This window comes from Corvus kubaryi, unplaced genomic scaffold (genome assembly GCF_017639235.1).
Source record: "Corvus kubaryi isolate FWS band 111438036 unplaced genomic scaffold, C.kubaryi_AGA036_p1.0 split1-37296, whole genome shotgun sequence".
Lineage (NCBI taxonomy): Eukaryota > Metazoa > Chordata > Aves > Passeriformes > Corvidae > Corvus > Corvus kubaryi.
In genome coordinates, this window is record NW_024582075.1 from 16,764,248 (window position 1) to 16,773,860 (window position 9,613).

Here is a 9,613-nt window from a genome sequence, read left to right on the forward strand (position 1 = left end):
GGAAGTGCCAGTGTGTGTGCTTGGAGGAGTAATCCCCCACACCCGGCACACCGAATAAAGCAAATACCCACTTCTTGGACTCTTGTCTCTGAAGTGTCTCTTGGCCCAGTTTGGGGCAATTCACTCAAAACAAACTGCTAAAACATTAACCCAGCTATCAAATGGGCTTTGCAGGCATTGCATCAATGGGAATACTTGGACTGCTTGTGACATGAGTGAACTGGCTAAAGCGGATGTGATACACTTCTCCGCCTATGAAGCACAGGTAGTATATAAGTTTTTATTATCAAATTTAGTATGTTCAGTTGGCTTTATCTATCTACATATTTACATTTGTAACCCTTCACTCACCTATTGGTGAGGCCTCCCTATCACATTATCTAACTTTTTTTTTTAATTAGTGAGCTTTGCATTTTTATAGGAGTGAATAACACTTGTATTTACCTCACTGAAATGATGAAACTCCTCTAAAAACAATTTTATTGACTATTTTTTGCCAAAGTTTTCTTGAAATCAAGGAGCTACTGCTTTTATCTAGAGTTTGTTTGCGATGTAAACAAAGTTCTATATTTTAGCTGTGTTTGGTTTAGGAAAGTCTTTATTAAATTTTTAAGCCCTCACCAGACACTGGTAGTGTATCAGGTCAGCAGAAAGATTTTATTAAAATGCATATTTAATGACAATGCAATGTGAAACTTTGAAATCTCAAGTCTTTGTCCACTACCCAACCAGTCTGAAAAATGTGGGAAAGTTTCTAAATGGCATGATGTAAGCTTGTCCTTTCAGTACACAATTGTCCTAATTTCGTGTGAGATAGAGGTAAGTTTCATCGTGGTAGATGGTATCATGCTGTGGTTTAGATTTAGGATGAGAATGATGTTGATAACCCACTGCTGGATGAAGTGTTAAGCATTAAGACAACGACTTTTCTGTTTCTTACACCACACCACCAGTGAGGAGGCTGGGAGGCACAAGTAGCTGGGAGGAGACACAAGTGATATAGCTGCCCCTGACTGACTGAAGGGATATTCCATACTATATGGTGTAAAGTTCAGTAATACCAGCTAGGGATAAAGCTGTCTGGGGGCTACTGCTTGGGAACTGGCTGGGTATCAGCCAGCAGTTGCATTGCGCATTATTGGTTTGTATATTCCAATCTTTTTATGATAGTTATTTTTGTTTCCCCACCTGTTTCTGGCCTGTTAAGCTGTCTTTATCTCAATGGGTGAATTTTATGGGTTTTTCCCCCCCAATTCTCTTGCCCATCCTGGGGTGGTGACAGGGGAGTGAGCAAGTGGTTTGTGTGGTGTTTAGCTGCCTGCTGGGTTAAACCACTGCAGTCTCTTTTGGCACCCAGCCCTTGGAGTGTGAAGGGTTAAGATAACCACAGTGCTAACATGTTAAAACAAATTTGTCATAAGCAGTTAGTTGTATTAGTTTAATAGTCACTGGTCACAGTGTTGATTTATTTGATCTCAGTGTTGTCGTGTGTTCTCAGAGTTGCATTATGTAACATCTTACTTGCTGTGTGCAATCCCTGTTGTGTCATTTCTCAGCTCTGCGTTAAGGTTATGATGCTGTACTTTATAACACAGGGTTTTGATATGATGCCTGTTGGCAGGACTGAGGCACTGTGTGCACTCGGCATTGTCACTGCGCCCGCACGGCAGGAGCTACCTGTTGGGAATAACGCTTAACTACACCTCCGATGGCCCATCAGTGGGAATGACACCCTCTGCTATCATTCCCTTCTCCTCCAGGTGAGTTACAACAGCTCTTGGGAAGTAACCCCAGGGTGTCCAAACCAGCACCTTTGCATTGCTATGACGCATGAACGTGTCTGAGGTCTTGTGTAAGGTTACACAACTAGGTAAGAACATCACCCAGGGATCTGCCCCAAGGCTGGATAGTTATGAGTGGCAGGGAGTGTGGTGCCGGACGAGCAAGTGCCTAGGACAGTGGGAACCTCCAGTGTTTTGGAACTTCATCTCTGAACAAGTGCAGAAAAATGTATTAAAATATTTGGAAAAGACAAACTGTCACCAGATAATTCCAGAGAGACACAAATCACTGCAATGTGCTGGGGCCAGGCCTGGGCCTGAGTTCAACAGTGCTCAGTGCCCATGGCAGGGAGGGAAGGTCTCTGGGACTGAGAGCAAAGTGACAGAGCCCGTGGCTGAACCAGAGCACCAACCTGTGCCAGTATTATCTGCCCCTGTACACAAGGAGAAATACTGGAAGCAGAAGTTGACTCATTTGATAAGGGATAAAGGAGCTGCTTCTAAGAGGAACCAGGAAGCAGACTACTCCAAAACAGGGCAATCACAAGAAGAGAAGGAGGAAGATAGGTAGTTTGGTGGGCCTATGACACCTTGGGCCATCGAGGAAGGGATGCAACATACAAATGGGTTTGTGCATGAAGGATGGACTTATCATGGGCACCGTCCAATACCATGCACCATCTCTTCAGCCCAGAAGGTCTACTACAACAGATGAAGCCCAAAGTCATGGACTAAATTTACTCAACAGACATTTTAGAGGGATGACCCACAGACTAAGGAAATGATACCTGCGTGTATGTATCAAAAGACAGGAAAGGATGTATTGGGAAGAGTGAAACTTGGGCATGACAAATGATATAGAATAAAGGGTGGATATTGTTCTGGTTTTATCTGGGACAGAGTTAATTTTTGCCCTAGCTAGTATAGTACTGTGTTACAGCTCTAGGACAAAAATAATGTTGATAACACACTGATGTTTTAGATATAGCTAAGCGGTGTTTACACTAAGTCATGGAATTTTTAGGTCCTCACACTGCCACACCAATGAGGAACATGGGGCACAAGAAGCTGGAGGAGACACAGGGAGAGGGTGGTGGTGGAAAGTCAGCCCACAGCTGTTTAGCTACCTTCCAGATTAAACCACAGCAAGGACAAATGCAATGAAAAACATATCATGTGGCAAAAGCATTGGAATTTATTTTAATGCAGTTGTTCAGAGACTATACTGAGTCAAGATTTGGTGCTGCTGCTGCTGCTGCTGCTGCTGCTGCTACTGCATTTTTTGGTAAGAATACAGGCTGTAACAGGTAGACTGCATACCACATTAACCATGCTTGCAGGCTGCACATGTACCTGGGCCAGGAGGTAAAATTCCATGTTTAAGTGTGTCATAGGTTAGCAAGCATAGTCCCGGAAGGGACGTCCTTGCTAAGGGGTGCTTACAGTTTCCTCTGGGAACTGATAGAACCTATCAGCTGGCCAGTTTGAATATGGACAATTCTCTAAGCCACTTAAAGTTGTGATCACCTCTGTGATCCACATTTAAGAATAGACAAACTCCCCCCCAAGCTCTCTCGTTTCCGGCGCTGGCACAGGTGGCTGCGGGCCCCGTGTGGGGGCCAGCGGGCCCGGCCAGGCCCTGTTTGGGCCAGGCCGGGCCGGGCCACGGCCATCCTGGAGCCGATGGACCTGTTCCAGCCGTGGAACCCCCCCACTGCCTTGCCGTGGGCAGCCGGAGCGGCTCGGCTCTCCCCCCTTCTCCACTGCGATAAGAAAAATTCAACATTCCAGCTGCAAAGCTGCAAGGCCGAGGTGAGATTAACCCTTTTTATTGCTGTGAAGAGCTGAAAACCTGAGGGAAGAGAGAGAGGAGATGCTTAAAGCTGAAATCCTGTTGTGAAGCTATGATATATCAGAGTATCCTGTTGTAATTCCATGAAGATATGGGGGGTGGAGTGTTCAACTCGTAAGCAAAAGCACCTGCACTGAGATAGGCAGATGCTGACGCAGCTGTAATTTCATGAGAAGTTTGGACAGGGAGAGATGAACCAGATGAGGACTTTTGCTCCAAACGGGAAAGGAGAAAACCTCAGTTCCTAGAGATGCTCCCAGAGATAGTCCTAACGATGAAGATGATGAAGACCCTTTGCTCCCAGGGAAGGAGAAGGGCCTCTGTTTTTGTTTCTGAACGGCTCAACCTTAAAATTGTACCCCAAAAACCTTCAAGAGTGGACCCTCGAAAGCAGTTGCGGGAAAAGCTGCAATGTCGTGGGAAGGAACTCACATGCAGGCAGAGAGACTCCTCTTCCTAAATGGACTGAACAATATTTGGAAGTGGGCAGCTGTCTCGTTGTGATAATGTTTTCATAGCATGAGCAAGAAGAGACTTCTCTTTCTAAATGGACTGAACAAGGTTATTATGGAAGTGGTAAACAGACTGAACATCTTAAGGGTTGTCTTTTCACATTGTCACTGGGAGAAGGGAGGAAGGTGGGGGGAGGAGGAGAGTTCTGAAGGTGGTATAATTTTTTTTTTTCTTCTTCTTTTAGGTCTGTTAATAAACTTCTTTATATTCTTTCAAGTTTGGTGCCTTTCTTGCATTTCTCCTAATTCTTATCTCACAGCAGATAAACAGTAATGAGTATTTTGGACCAAACCACTACAAAGTGTGTCGTCAATATAGCCATAGCACAGGACAATTTCTTATTTTAAATGAGCAACTCTAGGGACATCATAATGTGCTACGTCAGCACTACTCTTGAAGAGCTAAATGATAACATATGCCATCAGCAGCCACGCACACACAAAAGCTAATTGTAATTGGTACAATCTGGGGGGATTAAGCCATAGAAATATTGAGGATGCGTCTACATTGCAGCTGGTCTTCCACCTTAACCTTTACAGTTTATTTTAAACTTTATTGTTTTATTGGTCCCATCAGCAATAACAGCACCAACAGCAGAAAAGCCCAAAGACACTTTGTGCAGACCCTGATGAAAAGTATCAAGTTACCATGTTAGAAGTGAAACAGAGGAGGATGCTCATCTGGGCAACCCTGAATACTTCTCTTCTAGGTTGGCCACTGGGAAGCGTTTTCCATTCTCTGTCTTTTTCCAGCACTGCCTGCTCCACCCCTACTCCCTGGCACCTATGTCTCCCTTTCCCTTTCTCAATCTCACTCTTTCTTTCATTCTTTCCTTCTTTCTTTCTCTCTTTCTCCTTTCTTCCCCAAGCTTCACCATTAGAGTTAATGTATTTCATTAGTCATGGACCCCTCTTAATAACAGTATCCCTACAGTTGTAACATTATGTTCAGTCCATTACTGGACAGGTTTTCAAAATCCTCTTCTAATTCAAATTAATATGTCATATTAAATTATCTTGAAAGGCAACAGTTTCTAGAAAATGGTGATAGAGAGAAAAACATCAATGAAATTACTAAAAAAATATTTTACGTATAACTTTATTGGCATGTAAAGTAACAAGGAAAGCAGCTGCCGACAACTGGTTTGTTTTATTGGTTTTAGATATTCATCTGCAAAAAGTACCTATTTGCAGAAAAGAGAAAAAGGAAAAGTTTCCTGGTACCACATGCTACTGCATGAATAATTTTGAGCATACAGTAAATACCAGCCATTTTATCAGCCACTTAATCTGCAAACAATTTACAGGAGACCTAACTCAAAGTCTCTCAAGCTGGAACAAAACTGAAACATAGCCAATGGATGGCACCAGACAAAAAGATTAGATATTTATAATTCAGACTCTAGTCTGAATAGTCAGATTTACACTGGGGAAAAGGCTGATTACAAGTAGTAATACTGTGAAGAAAGCCTCTTCTAAACATTTTCAGTGAAAGTGATTGAAAACATTAAAATAGATTGCACAAGGTAGGGTTTTCAGATTTTGGAGATGTCAGTTCACAAAAACTTGCTCTAGTTTTGAATACAGGGTTTCTATTCTAAAGTCCAGAATATATATTAACATTTGCATGAGAAGTTCTTGGTTTTTTTCACACTGAGGTCTTTCTCCCCCAAAGGTATAAAAATACCAAACTGAATATATTTAACAGTTATATATTTTCTAACTGACAGAAACTGACATGGTAATCTATCAATGCATTTTTTCTTGGAAACTGTTGGTTTTTTTAATATTCTAAGAACACTATAACGTGAGCACTTAACTTCCAACTTAATCTTGTTTCACATCCTGTTAACATGGCATGCCAAAGACATATATAGGACTAAACAGAGCCTACTGTAGCCTATCTATTGCTCCCAGTGCTTCCACACTGTCATTAAATAGTTCTATGTGTAGTGAAGACTTCTACTACTCAAAAGAGTGGGAACTTATTTAAACCATCATGTGTTTCTGTTTACAACAGAAGACTTATGACATAGTAAAGTCTATGCTGACCGCTGCTGAAAAATCTACAATTTTTTTAAAGTTTGTTCTTAAAAACATACACACAAAAGTGAAAAAATGGCGTGTATAAATGAAAACTATTTAGCTTCAATGCTAAATAACTATTTTTTAACACTTCTCAAAGTCTAGAGATCTTACATCAAATGTTTCTGTAAATGTTTTTTACTCGTGATGGGTTATATTATTTTTTGTGTTTCTTGGAATAAGACAAGGATGATGCCTCTTGAAATTGAGATCACAAAAGATGTCCTCCCTTCACTTGCTAGAAGACACACAGGACCACAAAAGGCATTCAGCAAAAGGGGTCCACTGGACAGTAACATATTGAAGCCATACGAGGAGTGGTTGAGGTCACTTGGTCTGTTCACCCTGGAGATGAGGAGACGGAGGGGAGACCTCACTGCAGTTACAACTCCCCCATGAGGGGAAGAGCAGGGGCAGGCACTGATCTCTTCTCTGTGACAGGACTGGTTACAGGACCCAAGCGAATGGCTTGAAATTGTATCAGGGGAGGCTTAGGTTGGGTTTTAGGAAAAGGTTTTTACCCAGAGGGTGGCTGGGCACTGGAACAGGCTCCCCAGGGAAGTGGTCACAGCATCAGCCTGAGAGAGCTCATGAAGCATTTGGACAATGCTCTCAGGCACATGGTGTGACTCTTGGGGTGTCTTGAGCAGAGCCAGGAGTTGGACTCAATGATCCTTGTGGGTCCCTTCCAACTCAGGATATTCTGTGTTGATAACACCCTGTGGTGCTATAAGCCAGGTACTTTAACTGCAAATAGAGGAAAATACAGAGGCTATCAGGATACCTTCTTGGACTACAGCAGTTTGCCTTTTTGCATGCAAAATTTTTGTGGAGCCTCCATCCTTGAAGGTACTCAAAACCCAACTGAGCAAGGCCCTGAACAAGCAGTTGTATTTGCTCCTGCCTCGAGCATGGAGACATGGAGGCAACAGACACAGAGGTCTGTTTCAACCTCAACTATACTGTGATTCTGTGAAATTCTTTTCTGATATGTGAGTCATAGCTCCTATTAATACTGAATATGTAAAATGAAACTCCATTGTCACAGGTTTTCCAAAATGTTTGCTTCTGCTTCAGCAGTTCCACCCTGGTTCCACTGAGATGGGAGTATTACCTCTAATTTAAGGCAGGAACGGTACATGGCATTTATTCAACAGTGCACTCGTGTGGCAAACTCAGGAAGTACATACATAAAGTATCCTTGAATACAATGTATTTTTCTTATTACAGAGGAAAACACAAAAAAAGTCTTGTAGATCGATACAGTGATATTTCCCAGTACAATCCTTTCTTTAAATTTTTTTAACCTACTTTAATTGCATACCTGGGAAAAAAATTCTCATTCATGTATTTTGATGATACAAGTCAGAGCTCCCAATAAAGGATATCATCTTGTTTCATCATATGGGGCCCCTTCTTCACTGAAATTTAATTTTAGAGTGTAAACTCGGTATCTGAATTTCTTTCATTACCATAAAAGTTAAATTTTTGACAGGAGATCTGAATATAGCTGAGATGTTATCTCTGAACATCACATTTTGTGGCTACTCAGCCTATGAATTGTATGCAGAATTATAAATACAAGTTCTTATATTCGCAAAGCAAGGCCCCATATTTAGCAAGAAGCAAAAACTTTTATTAGGCTACCCGGTATTGTTGCAGAAAGTATAAATGAGCCAGGAAGTGAGTGTTGCAGACCAGACATCCAAAAGGCACAAAACTTCTAAAAGAGCTGCCAGCCTAACCTAGTTTTATTTAATTTATACTAGAAATTCTCACTGTAACTTTAACAGTTGCTTTCTTCAATTACGTTTTTCCTATAGTTGATTTAATCTCCACACATGTTGCTGGAATTCCTCCATCCCTCTGATGATGACCCTCCACCTTCAGCTTGGAGTGGGACTTAAGACGAGATGAACACTGTTCCTGAGATCAGTTATTGAAGAAAACACAACACAGCATTCCCCCTGTTTTGCAACAGGACATACTGGTCCTTCTGGTCCCAGTACAAGAAAGACATCCAAACTCTGCAAGGTATGACTTCAAATGCCATTTTTTAGAGTTAACACCGTAAGTAAGAGGTAACTGTTATCCTACAGCACCACAAACCATGAGCAATGCAGCATCAAATGAGGGTCTGTAACGAGGGTGCATCACAAAGACCCTGTCTGTGGAAGGGCTGTCCCATTGCGGTCATTCAAGCTATAAGAGGATTTCCTTAAAAGAGAACAATTTTATTCATCGTTTCTACTGTCAAAGAGTGTGTTTGCACAAGGACTTCTTGCTGCGGTTTTAGATAGCAGCAAGATCACAGAGATGCCAGTAGAGGGTGGGAGCTGCCCATAGCTGCTCTAACGATGTGCTGCCTGAATTTGTCCTGTGGCCGTGGGATACGCACAGCACAACACAGACCCGAAGGCCATCCTGTATGTGGCTACACTTGGGTTGACTATTGCATGGATCACTACAGTCTCAGTGTCCAATGGTCCTTCTGAGAAGGTTCACCTTCCTGCAGTGTGGAGGCATTTATTCCCATTAAGAGAACTCCATTGTTAGCAAGATCTCTGAGTGATCTCTGAAGAACAAGAATGCTCCTACAGAAGTAGAAGGGGTTTTTTTTTTCATGCTCCCTCACATACTTTCTTTCTCTCTCTCTCTCTCTCAGCAGGGTGCCCTCAGCTTTTCGTGTAGGTAGGAATGTGAAAAGGATAATACCAAAACCACACACACATGTGTGTCTCCAGGTGCTTTGCACTGCTGTGGAGACAACAACTACTGTGGAGTTCCTTGGTGCCCGGGAAATGTCCTTTAGGATCTCAGGGGTGAGCAGGACTGGAAGGTGAGTGAGGGCAAACGTGCAAGAACTACAGGTGCACCCCAGGCCAGGTGAGCTTCGTTAGTAGCAGCCTCCCACCAAAAGGCACCAACTCCCAAGGCAAGTCAGGCAGAACCGAATACAGAACTGAGTGCTTTTGTGAGCTGCTGCCTCGCTTCGACGGCTGAACACTTATGGTGGCACACCTCTGACATGGGACGACAGACTCGTTACCTGTCCAAAATCTACCAGCCGCAGCACAGCACCAGAGCTCTGCGAGGCCGCTGCCACGGCCACCCGCGCCGAGGGAAAGCGGCGAGAGCAGCCCCGCCCGGCCCGGGCCCGTGAGGGGCTCGCTGCCCCGCCCCGCCCCCGCCGGCTCCGAGCTGCGCGCTCTCTGATGACGTCACCCAAACCAGGCCCCCGGCGCAACCGCGGGGGCGCCGCCGCTGGCCGAGAACGCGCATGCGCGCTGGGGCGAGAGGCGCCGCGCCCCTTCCGGGCCGGGGGGGGCCCCGCCCCCCCCCCCCCCCCACCCGGGCGGCCGCGCGCCCCGCCCGTTACCCGC

General features: G+C 43.9%; 1 long non-coding RNA gene across 1 annotated transcript; it reads left to right on the forward strand.

Annotated features, from left to right (window-relative positions):
• The first annotated feature begins 31 nt into the window (after window positions 1-31).
• LOC121657397 lies at window positions 32-8,406 on the forward strand. Its single transcript, XR_006013607.1, has 3 exons — window positions 32-265; window positions 1,596-1,760; window positions 8,054-8,406. It is a non-coding gene; the product is annotated as an uncharacterized LOC121657397 (long non-coding RNA).
• Window positions 8,407-9,613: the final 1,207 nt, after the last annotated feature.